This window comes from Pipistrellus hanaki (genome assembly GCF_964339955.1).
Source record: "Pipistrellus hanaki genome assembly, chromosome: 8".
Taxonomy (NCBI): Eukaryota; Metazoa; Chordata; class Mammalia; order Chiroptera; family Vespertilionidae; genus Pipistrellus; species Pipistrellus hanaki.
In genome coordinates, this window is record NC_140510.1 from 24,559,395 (window position 1) to 24,572,449 (window position 13,055).

General features: G+C 41.6%; 1 protein-coding gene across 4 annotated transcripts in view; it reads right to left on the bottom strand.

Annotated features, from left to right (window-relative positions):
- The window catches only part of GTDC1 (glycosyltransferase like domain containing 1), a 348,217-nt gene that overhangs the window by 105,040 nt on the left and 230,122 nt on the right, over window positions 1-13,055 (bottom strand). The gene's annotated exons all lie outside the window — the stretch shown is intronic.

Sequence of the window (13,055 nt, forward strand, 5' to 3'; positions counted from 1 at the left end):
GGATCTCAAAATGCCAAGGTTGCAAAAATGCCGCATGAGGAAGTAGAGATGACTGTGGTCTTCGGAGAGCTGGAGGACTTACACAGAGCTATGAGAACTGGGCAGGACCCTGAAGGGTAAGAAAAGGTGGGGGGCAGTCTGGGTGGGAGGGGTGGTGGTGACAAATGCTGGTACGAGATCACTGGTTGAAGAAGGTTTTCAGTTGGTAAAAGAGGTGCACAATTTATTCTCTCTTCTATTGTTTTCTTTTTCCTTATATCACTTATAACTATCCAAAATTATACACAGCTATAAAGAACAGTTATACTTTATGTCTATTGCCCATGGGGTGGCTGACTTGTATAGCCTGCTGAGGCCCCAGAAGCTGAACCTTGCCAGCACATAATAGTCCCTCAATAAATGAGTTTGCTGAAGAAATGGCTGACATCATGCTGACGTCACTGAGAGGAGTCAGAAAGGTTGGGTAAAGCAGACTGGATTTACAGGTCTTAAACAGGAAATAATAATGGGATAAAACTAGGAGTGTGAGGTGATAAAATGCTGTGGTGTTTATGGGAACTTGATCTGGTTTTGTTATGCACCATGAACTGGCAGGGTGGCAAAACTATAAGGCCAGCAAGGAGATTTTTGCAATATTATAGGAATCAAGAAAACAATCCTGGGTGGGAAGAATATTCTGAAGAAAAGAGCAAAAGCTTGCTGACCAAATGACTAATAAAAGCTACCATAGAAGTGTCTGATTTGTGCTTATTTTGTATTTAGCACTGAAATACATTTATTTAATCCCAGCAGGACACACGTTGTTATTCCAGGTGTTTTTTTGTTTTGTTTGTTTGTTTGTTTTTTAATATATTTTATTGATTTTTTACAGAGAGAAAGAGAGAGGGATAGAGAGTTAGAAACATCGATGAGAGAGACATCGATCAGCTGCCTCTTGCACACTCCCTACTGGGGATGTGCCCGCAACCAATGTACATGCCCTTGACCGGAATCGAACCCTGAACCTTTCAGTCAGCAGGCCGATGCTCTATCCACTGAGCCAAACCAGTTTCGGCTTATTCCAGGTTTTGAAAGTAGAAAACTGAGACACAGAAAGGTGCGGTAACTCACACCAAGTCACACAGCCAGCAGATCCCTCAGCCAGACCATCCGATTCTGTGGCTGTAAAGCTTGTAAAGCTTGTGCCCTTTCCTTATCTGAAAGGAAGAAAACAGGCTGTGGGCACAGGGCAGGTGGTCTGGTCATGTCCAAGGAAAGAGGAATGATCAAGTATGTGCCAGGTCAGTGTTTTCATGTCCAATTAATGGGTCATGAAATCAATTTAGTGGGTCGTTAGTCAGCATTTAAAAATAAAACAGCCGAAACCGGTTTGGCTCAGTGGATAGAGCATCGGCCTGAGGACCGAAAGGTTCCAGGTTCGATTCCAGTCAAGGGCATGAACCTTGGCTGTGGGCACATCCCCAATAGGGGGTGTGCAAGAGGCAGCTGACCGATGTTTCCCTCTCATGGATGTTTCTAACTCTATCCCTCTCTGTAAAAAAAAAAAAAAAAAAAAATCAATAAAATATATTTAAAAATAAAATAAAACAGATAATACAAAAAAGGAAACATTAAAGCGAATTGCCCATAATACTGTTTCAGATATATATGTACGCGTGTATTGTTTCGCTAAAAGCTTAGTAACAGCACCTTGGATGTGGATGAGGCATTCCAGTTTATAGATCCTCACTGCAACCTGCTGCTGTTTTCATGACGAAGAAGATGAGGTTCAGGGGAACAGAGCCAAGACCTGAAACCAGGGCTTCCGCCTCCAACCCCAGGTTCCTCTTCCCGCAAAGCAACGTGTAAAACAGGCTCAACAGCTGTGCTGGGCTCTTGGCCTCCATCTGGTCCAGGCCAGGCCGAGGAGCCATCAGCTTTCTGCCCCTCTGCATGTGTGGGAACGCGAGGCCAGCCCATTTTGTATCAAGGAGTCAGGAAGAAATGAGCTATTTCAAGTAGAAGTCTAATCTGGGCAAAACGTGATGTTAAAACAAACCTCTCTCCTCCCAGGCTCAGGCTTTAGAAAACACGGAGAAAGAAGCCCTATCATCTGAAGACGCAGCACAGAGAAGGTCTTGCTGCATTCTAATAAATATGTTTATGAGAAGGAAACTATAAAGGGAATTCTGTTTTCCCACTGATTCGACAGCCTCCCAGAATGTCAGAACTGGCAGGTGCCTGAGATCATTTCGTTGGACCCACATTACAAAAGAAGTAACAGAAACTCGGAGAGGTTAAGTAGGCAAACCCAACGTCACTGAGCTAATGAGAAGCCAAGTCCCCACGGGCTGGCGCTAACAGTCATGTCCTTAGATAATGTGCAGCTTATTCAAGAAATGTTAAAGAGGTGTGGATGTAGGGTCAACAAAAGAAGTTGGCTGTGAGGTTTTGCCTTGTGTTACTGGAAGGTTATCAATCTCTGGAGATCTGATCTGGCCTGGACTGGAGGGTGGACCGGCCTTTGCACCTCAGCTGAGCTTGACTCCTGCCCACAGGCTCTGCACCGAGCGAGGCTGTTCGGGGACCAGTATCCCCCCCTCCCCCCCAGAAAGACCCCCCCCCCAACTCCAGAGGCAGGGTGCCTGCCCTCACCCCAGTCCCCCGGTGCCATTCACTCCCCAGCCTCACTTGGCTTCCTCTGGAGCCAAATTCTTCCACAAGCGCGTGATGCTGACAAGTATTTATCCACTGATCAAACAGATTGAAAGTCATATGAATTTTAAAAATACTTGTTATAATAAATATCTGTCTCTGGAGACTATTGTTAATAAGAGATTTTAAAATCCAAAATTGGCCCCTAAAAGCCTGAAACTACATCCAACTTATGTTTGATCTTCTGTAACTAAGAAACAACATTTGAAAAGGAATAAGAAGATAAAAAATGAACTTAGGCAAGCAGAGTGGGTGCCAAGTTTAGGTCCCTTGAGCTGTAGAAACCTTCCAATCAGTCTGTAAATGAGGTAAAGGAGGACTCATGCACAGCTAAATATTTATTGTTGCTAAGTTTCATCACGGCTAATATACAGGTAATGGATGGCTTCTCGTCCTTTGAAGTCAAACACCACCACTTCAGCAGCGACAGGCATTCACCTCCCTGAAATGGACACAGGAGCATGTGCACGCACATGCACACGCCCACACACACACACACAACACAGAGTTTTATCTTCTAAAACCGATGATTCAAATGGAACTTTTAAAAAAAGAAATTAAAAGAGGAAAAAGGAAAAGATTATTAGCGTTCATTTTTCATCCTGTGCTGGATTCTTTACTCAGCAAAACGCACAGTTGTTGAGGCCCTTTGTTCTTATCTCAGGATTTGTGAGGAAGTCAAGACAATCATGTGGAGCAGGCAGGAAACACGGTGAGGCAGAAGGACAGGAGGACGGACATCCCCTGGAACTGCTCACAAGGGCAGGGCCAGCACCGAGGAGTGGGCACATCTGCAGGGCAGACACCACCCTCTGCTCCCTCACCTCTGAGCAGGACCTGTTGGGAAGGCCCACCTACAGGTCCATGGTCACTGAGCACTCGTGCCCGGATCAAGAGGCAGCCCTGGTATCTCAGCCTCATGGTATATAAATGAATTAAGGCCACCAGGTGACAAGATGGAAGCAGGCATACCTGTAATGGTTAGAACTGGACTTGGGGTCCAGTCCTTCTGGAATTAAGTACTGGCTCCACTACTTACTAGCTTGTGACCTGGGGCAAATCACCGCATCTCTCTGAGCCTCAGCTAGCACTTGCTCAGAGGGCTGATTGAAGATTACATTATTAATTACTAAACCTAAACTTTTCTTCACTCTGGCTCTATGGTGCCATGTGTAAAGTGAGCAGCTAACTCCCAGTGTTAGCTGATGCTGCAACACTGCCATATCTCCCCATTTTCTCAGGAAAAACCAGAAACTGGGACTTTTAGGTGAAATGTCAAGGCCTTTAACTGTTGGTAATGAATTCAGGTTTGGTTTATTTGTGAATGACTGCGTGGCCTAAGCAAAACAGTCGGCCACCTGGATGAGTGCCGAGGCTTGCTCGTTCATGAGGGTGGCCACGCACACATTCAACCAAAACTCCAGGGCCACTGGCCCTCTCCTACTTCTCTCTTTTCCATAGCACTTCTCACAATCTTACAAATATTTTACCTGCTTTCCTCCTGCCTTTTTTCCTTAAAACCATCACACAGGAATGGAAGTCCCTGAAGGTAAAAATCCTGTTTAATTTTGCTCAGTTATATCCCCAGAATAAGTGCGCAACAGGAAATGAACAAATGCTCTGATCTGAATCCTCACCCTGTCACTCTAGGGCTGGCACAGTTTTCCCATTTCACTTCTGTTTAGCAAACTGGTCACAAGTAGAGGAGGAGGAGAGTGCAGTCTATAAGTTCAAGCCCTGGAGTGAATCCTGGTGTGTGTTTTTTTTGTTTGTTTGTTTGTTTGTTTTGTTTTGTTTTTTGTTTTTGTTTTTTTGGAGGAAGCTCAGCAGGCTTGGCTGTGAGAATCTACAAAAACAAACAAACAAACAAACAAAACTGGTTAAAATGACAGAGAGGTACTGATGCTGAAGAATCCAGGGAATTCTCAAAATAATTAATAAAACCACCATAGTATCGTCCAATAAAACATTTTGCATTGGCAAACTAACTTCTCTCAAATTTTTGACAAGATGATTTTCTGTATATTAAGATGGCTTAACTTCCATCTGGAGATCCAGCCAAAAGTATGCCTTTGTGTAATACCTGAACAAAGGCAATTAGAGTCAATTTCTAATGAGGGTCCTAAACCATCCATGCTGCCTAGAAAATTTTTCAAATACAAAATGAGAGTGACATTGAATTTCCCTATAGGATCTGTAAAACATAAAAGATGTGTGTGTGTGTGTGTGTGTGTGTGTGTGTGTGTGTGCGCGCGCGCACATACGTGTTTCTACTTAATGCAAATTAATTGGCTATATGCTAACTAAATTGATAGAAATACTAAAATTGTAAGACTCTCTTTCAATTTTTCAATATATTGGAAAATTTCTTGGACAACTCCGTCCGTCCGTCCGTCCGTCAGTCCATCTATCCATCCATCCATCTCTAAAAAACTGCTGTCCTTTCTACTTTAAGCTAACACTACCTGTTAATCAACAAGTGACTGAGAAATCAAAATGTGTAAGAAGCAAGGTGCCAAAGGTAAACAAGACATACGATACACAATCTTGCCTTCATGGAGCTCCGGTCTCCTGTGGGGACCAAACATTAAATAAATGCTCAAAAGATCATGATGATACTGTCTGTGTACCTCCCACCTGGCCCAGACTCAGGCCCCAGAAATGGCAATCTGACCCTCACTCCCTGTGTCCATGTTTCCTGCTCTTACTTTCAATTTGTCCGGAGTAGACTTCTTCTAACCAGTAACATCTGTATGCTGATTTTTAAAACGTTAATAATTGCAGGAGAATAAGAAAAAACTTTTTTCCAGATTTCTCAAATCCTCTTTTTTTTTTTTTTTTTTTTTTTTTCCAGGATTCAGTATTTGGAAAAACATACCTTTCCCAAGAAAGTATGGGGAAAGGGAAGTCCATCCAAATCATCCCAAGAAGTGCTAGGAAAAAAAAATCCCACATGGAAACCCTATGCATGGACCACTGTGTGAATAGTGAGAATCTAGTGTTTAGGAAGATTTTTTTTTCTAATTTAAACAAATAAATTACTTAGTCTAGCAAGAGCAAGCTATCGGAGGTCAAGGAGAAGGCTATACAAGAAGTTTAGGGGAAAAACCTGGATGATAAAACAAGGACAATAACAAAACTTTAGGAGTGCTTCCTTCCTCTCATTATTTTCCCTGGGATCTTCCTCTTCCTGTGTCTAGCCTTCCCATGGACTATTTTCTTTCATCCCATTCCCCTTTACCTCTATGTATTCCACCTGGAGTTTCAAACTCAAATGTTATAGAGGTTAAGCAAGCAGGTTGCATAAACAGGTTAAGTAAATTGGGTGGGTAGTCAGACCAAAAAAAGAGTGCCCTAATATCTATTGGTGTAGCTCTTTCTTACCCAAGAATATTGCTTCTACCTTAAAATCCAGGCCCACTATCACTAAGTCTAGTTAATTATGTGAAATATATGGAGTTATAAATGTTGACTCAATTTAATTTTTTTAAAAAGTACAAATGAAATAAACATATTTTGGAGACCTATATAGTCTAAAAAAAAAAACACCAATTTACGCTTTTGACTTATTTTTGTGACTAATTTAAAATCTCTATCTTTAGCTCTAACACTCACCAGAGTTTTTAATACATGCATTCAACATCCAACTGGGTATACCCAGAGGTGCTCCTGTCTCCCAGTTCAAAACTTTGAGCCCAAACTGGCTCCCACAACCCTGCTCATTTCTCTTGAATCCATTTCTTACTACCTGTCACCCTATTCCACCTTCTCCTTCCCTCCCTCTTAGCCGCCCCCATCCAATCAACCAACAAGCCTCATGGTGTCTCCTCAATCCCTTGACCTTCATCTCTTCCAGTCCGGACAATTGGCATCTCACTTCAACAATACAATAACCTTCTTTCTAATAGTTTTCCCTAACTCAACTTGATCAGCTCCACCATACTTATAGGCAGTATATGACAAGGGAAGTGGATGCTGTATCTACTCTGCTCAGTGAGTCTTGGCTCTCAGTATCCTACAGCATAAAACCTAACTCCTTAATACAGAAAGCACAGACCTCAGGTTCTGGCCTCTGGCTGCTCAGCCAGCTTCATCTGCACTCATTCCAAGCACATATCGTAACCTTGCAGAGCAAGTTCTCTATCAGGGAACATGCCATGGTTTTCAGTGCCTCTTTTTTTATACTTCCTTTGCCTGAAATACCCTTCTCAGCTAGTCCCTTGTCTACAAGGTCAACTTCTACTCATTCTTTAAGCCTCAGTTCAAGCCATCCCTCTCGTCCCCAGGAAGATTTAGGTACTCCCTTGATTCCAACTGTACTGAAAAGAACACAGACTGTCCATTAAGGATAGAAAAAGAATAACACCATTCATCTTTATATCGGAGCATCTAGTACACCATCTGGCACACTGTGGTGGGTTCATAAATATTGTTAAATAAAGGAAGAGTGAGCTATGGATGTTCAGAAAAAAAGAGTGCATAGTTATGGATGAGAAACAAGGAAATAAAAACTTGGATTCGGTAATCTCTGGCCTGAAGTACTGTCAAAGTCTTCTATCTCCACTGCCAATTAATTAAATCATGCCTTCCCCCTATTCAACTTCCCAATGGCTCCCTGTAGGCTTAGAATGAATGCAAACTCATCACTATCAGAAGGCCAGGCCCATCTCACCACCTTGTTCTCAACACCTTTCCCCTTCTTACCTAGTTCCATTCTTAGAAGTGTCATTTATTACTTCTCCTGCTGGGTATGCCTTTCTCCCTACTCTCTTCTTGTCTTCAGGTATTAAATTACATGGAATCTTCTCAGGGAAGTCCATCCAAATCATTTACTCCCACTACCACCTCCCCACCCCCCAGTTCCCATCCTATCAAGCTTTTCCTAGTACCCCATTTTGTTTTCTTCATAGCTCTTAGCGGTATCTGAAATTATTTTTTAACTTGTTTGCAGTTTCCAGCACCAGAATATAATTTTTATTCACCATTCTAAGTCTAACCTCTTTTACGTTTTATTTTTGGAATAATATCTACATTTTTCAGTTCTTATCAGTTTCTAAGAAGTACTCATAAAGGATTCCATCAAACATTGACTTAAATGATTTTGTTCCACTAAATAAAAGTGTGAGTATAATTAATATATGTAGCATACAGATATATACTATGTAGGTATAAGAGTAATCTAATCTAAGCAACTTAAACCAGAGGATGAAATGGTTCTGAGATCCAGATATTCTCATAATTATGGCTTTCCTTCCCCCCAACCAAAACTTGTAATCTTTGCTTGCAGGCAGGAGCTATTTTGCTAGCTGTAATTTTTACATCATTCTCATTCGAACATCTCCGTGTGACTTGTCTGAAGAAAATAATTGGCGCTCTCCCTAGGGAACATGCCTGCGCCTTCCCCAGCCACCATTTCTTCCCCACTAGGTTGGTTACCTTCACCTTTCCCTCCCCTAAACTCGCCGGGCCTCTCTTTTGCTTCTGTAACTTATTTCCTACATCTGTCACTTTCTCAATAATCTTTCTCTTATAATTTGAAAAACAGAAGAAAGGAAAATTATTGAAAATAAAACTTTCAAAAATACTGTGGGGTTGACTCCAAAATAACTGTTAATGTCCCAGCATGTAAACAGAAACAAATGAACAATTACCATTTCACAGCTCTCAAAATGTTTATAAACATAAAGCTGATTTCTTTATAAAAATATGAATTTGAATAATTTTCCTCCTTTTAATAATCCTTTACATTTTGGTAAACCACTATTGAAAAATAATGTTAGAGAATCATGTCATCATATTAAAAAATTGTATTATTTAGTGAATTGTTTTTATAATAACCTTAAAATTATAGTTCCCAATTCAGTGTTCTTGCTAAGTATCAACAGTTAAAGTTTAAATAATTGTATATCTAAAAAAGGTCAACATATTTGGAAATCATATAATTTCATTTTATAGCTGATAATGTTTTGCCAATTACTCCACTCTTTTTATAACTAATACTAGAGGCCTGGTGCACAAAATTTGTGAAGGGGGGGGTGTTCCCCTCAGCCAAGCCTGTGCACTCTCCAATCATGGGAACCCTTGGGGGATATCTGACTGCCCAATCAGGGATTGGGCCTAAACTGGCAGTAGGACATCCCCCTCACATCCTGGACTGCTGGCTCCTAATCGCACACCTGCCTGCATGCCTGGTCACCCTTAACTGGCCTCCCCCCACCAGCCTAGTCAACCCTCACTGCCACTCCCCTCCCCCGCCAGCCTAATCACCCCCAGCTGCCTCCAATACTGGCCTGGTCACCTTCAACTGCCCCCCCCTGCTGCCCTCCCTCCCAGCCTAATCACCCCTAGATGCCTTCCCTGCCAGCCTGGTTGCCCCTAACCCCCCCTTCCTGGCCTGGTCACCTCTTACTGCCTCCCTGCCAGTCTGGTCACCCCCAACTGCCACCCCTGCTGGCCTGGTCACCCCACACAGCCTGCTGTTCAGTCATTTGGTTGTCTTTCACTAAGCCCCCTGCAGGCCTGGTCGCCCCACACAGCCTGCTAGTTTGCTTGTCCCTCACTAACCCCCCTGCCAGCCATCTTGTGGGGGGTGTAAGGGTTAATTTGCATATTATTATATAGGATTTTAGGTGATCAGATTTGCAGCAATACATCAGAAGTTGAGCTACTACATATCCACGGTGGCTCCTTTCTGGGGAAAGCTACTTTTGGAATCTATGAATGCCTTCCACTGATACATTTTCTTTACATTGCCCTGTTAATTCAATGGCCTGCAATCAAGATAAAATTCCAAATTTGTAAAACTATATAATTAAAACCTAAACATAAATTATTGTGGGTTCATTACAATTATTGTTATTAGAGCCAATTATTGTTTAGCTGTATTACAAGGTAATAATGTACAGTAATGATGAAGATAATAAAAAATTACAAAATCTCTTCCTCTTTTAGAATTTATTGAGTGTTTATTATGTTTCAGGTGCTGAAATGTTTTATTTCATTATAAACTATAGGAAGTAGCTGCTGTTAACATTACCTTTGAACAGATGAGGAATCTGACAGATAAAGAGGTGAAGCTCTGGCCCTAGGTCAAATGAAAACTCTGGAGTGTAAACAGGGTTTGCAAACAGTTAGACAGTCTAACTCTAGAACCCTTGCCAGTAAATACTGCATTTCTAAGAGCTAATATACCAGACACCTTTAAAACAGAGCCTGCACAGGAATACTCTTAATATTAAAGTTATTATATTATTTCTATGTATAATTATCCATTTCATCTTCAGAGATATATTCTGTTGATAGCATCCTTCTTATTTATAAATATAGCCAGAAAGAGGTTCTTTACTAAGGGAAATCTAACATGTCTCTAAAAATGACAAGAATCTAAAATTTACAACGTTTCAATGTAATAAGAAGTAACATGTTTTATGAGTTTTGGGGTAAGTAGAAATAATTATTGTACTCAATTCCCATATAAGACCTGGAGTTACAAGGAAGCTAAGTGAATTTTCTCATGTTTCCATCTTTCTTGCCCATGAGAAATTCATTCCTTGTGGTTCAGAAACAGTGGGTTCCTTGATCAGGCCCAGTTCTTACAACCTCCCCTCAACAGGATGGACAGGGAGGGGCATTCAGGAAGGCCATGTGAGGCCAAACAAGTACCCATCCAGCCCTGGGTTGCAGCAATTACTTCAGGGATGTTGTTTTAACCAATCAGAGTCTAGCCAGACAGGACTATTGGACAAAACCTCTTTTCAGCAGGATACCTTGCTGTTGGGGTTAAGATTGGAACAATTAAAGGCCATCTCTGCACCTGGGAAAAGCCATTCTGAAAGAATGAAGACATAATGGGTGACAGTGCCCAAGCTTTCTCACCCAACCAGGCATGACCCCAGGAGAACCCTAGAGAAGTCAGATATCTGGCGAAATAAATGACCACCCCCTCTTTAAAACCATGATTGAACTAGTTGACACTGGGTTTTGTCACTTGCAACTTTCCATCACCAAAGATCTTTGTTATTTTTCCTCATGGTCATTTTGTGTTTTTAAAAACAGTAAATACCAAATGTCTCTACTACATAAACATCAGCGAGATTTATCAAAAGAAAACAGGTATTGATAGAGTTCTCTGGAATTTTATCCGTGCAAGTCTGATGTGTAAGATGAGTCAGTATATATTCCATGTTACTTATCTTATTGTTTGTGAATATTAAAAATATCTCACAGGAGCTTAAGATTATTTTTATTTTAAAGACCGCTTAAAAACTAAAGAGTCCTGATTAATAATTGATGTTCTAGAGGCCAAGCAACAAAATAAATCAGCTCTAGAGGTGTTGAAACCATTTGTATATGATTGCAAACTATCTTGAACGCATCATTCCCTAGCAAAACCTCTTTGAGGAAGAGAATCAGTGTAACTTAGTCAACTGAATAAAACATCCCAGTGCCATGCAAATGAACATGGAAGCCCTAAATTCAGGGTGTGCCTAATGAAAATCAGACAGAGGAGCTAACGGGAAATTTAACACAGGTCAAGTGTCATTGTTGTATGAAATATACTATAATTAAAATGTTTCTGAGCCTTGGCCAAAGAGCTACGGTAATGATGCTTTGTTGACCCTGTTATAAAAACAGTCTTTCGTCACTAATCCAGTAAGAGTCCCTTTGTCAGTCTTCAAGCACAAATACAAAAGGAAACATCAGCACCTGGTTCTTCCGGGAAGGCAAAGAAGTAACACAAAAATACTGACGAGGCAAGGAGGAAACCTAATTCCCAAGCAACAGCGAACAAGGAAAGAGAGAAAATAAAAACAGAGACGTTTTATAGAAGAAAGAATAAAAGCAGTCGACGTGGCTGATTCTGGCAGAAGATAAAGGAGATGTGGGAAAAGCATTGGATTTCATCCCATGCTGCCCACATTCTGAAAAGCACGGGGCTGTGGTCTCTACATAAAAAGGCAGATTGATTACATTCAATCTGGGTAGAAAGAACATTTCTTTCGAATTATTATGGTGTCTTTAACTTCGTTAGAAAAATTACTCTCCAGAATAACATCTGAGTATTATAAGATCATGCACCGCATCCCCGGAGGTCCCTGGAATGGGGTTTCACCTGTGAGCACGGTCTGCCATTTCTCTTCCCCTCTGGCCAGTTCTCCATGGGAACCTGCATTGGAAGGGAATTCAAAGTGTGTTGTGCCCTCAGAAGATGCACATATTCTCTAGATTTAGCAGTATAGAAGTAGGAGACACCACAGTAATGGCCACACACACACACACACGCACACACACACCCACACATAATGATGAGGGTCAGCTTCACATTTTACTTTAGAGCATTTCAAAGGGGAAAAAAGGTTCCATCATTTGAAACTTGGGGGGAGGAGGTTGTGGCATGATCTCCATAAAGTCCCTTTCAAAATTCAAATATGTTACCCTAGGACAGTGGTCGCCAAACTCAGTCAACAGAGCCAAATATCAACAGAACAATGATTGAAATTTCTTTTGAGAGCGCAAAACCGACTTCTGTGCATGGGCCACCAAGTTTCAATCCCACTGTACTTGCACACCCGCACATGGTATTTTGTGGAAGAGCCACACTCAAGGGGCCAAAGAGCTGCATGTGGCTTGTGAGCAGCAGTTTGCCGACCACTGCCCTAGGAAAAGGGAACAGTAAGCCTTCCAAAATCATTCTCATAACAACATGACATTTATTAGATTCTCTAGAGGGAAATTGGGGCCGAAGAAAATGAAGCCCAGAACAGATACATGTTGAGAAGGAACATGTTGGGAAGGAGGGAGGGAGCACCACCCTTAGCCAGGGCCAACAACTCGGGAAATAACATAGATGTGGTGACCTAACTCATGAGCAGACCAGAAAGTGGAGGGTTGACACCAAAGTTAGGGAACTCATGTCCCACCCAAAGATATTCAGGCTTGATTTTAAAAATAAAAAAAACAGCATTGTTGGACAGGTACAGTGGCCTCATTTTATGATTACTGCCTGGGTCAATATTCTTAAACTGTGCTACACAGAATAACTACATAATATCCCTGAAGATAGTTCTCAGGTGTCAAATCAAAGAAAAACGAACATACAAGTACTGGTGTGGCTCAGTGATTGACCTACAAACCAGGAGCTCAGGGTTCGATTCCGGGTCAGGGCACAGGCACAGATTGCAGACTTGATCCCCACTAGGGGACGTGCAGGAGGCAGCGGAACAATGATTCTCTCTCATCATTGATGTTTCTATCCCTGTCTTTTCCTCCGTTCCTCTCTGAAATCAATAAAAATATATTTTAAAAACAAATGAATAAAAAAACAACAACAACATACAAACAAACTGGAAGTGAGCCTCCTT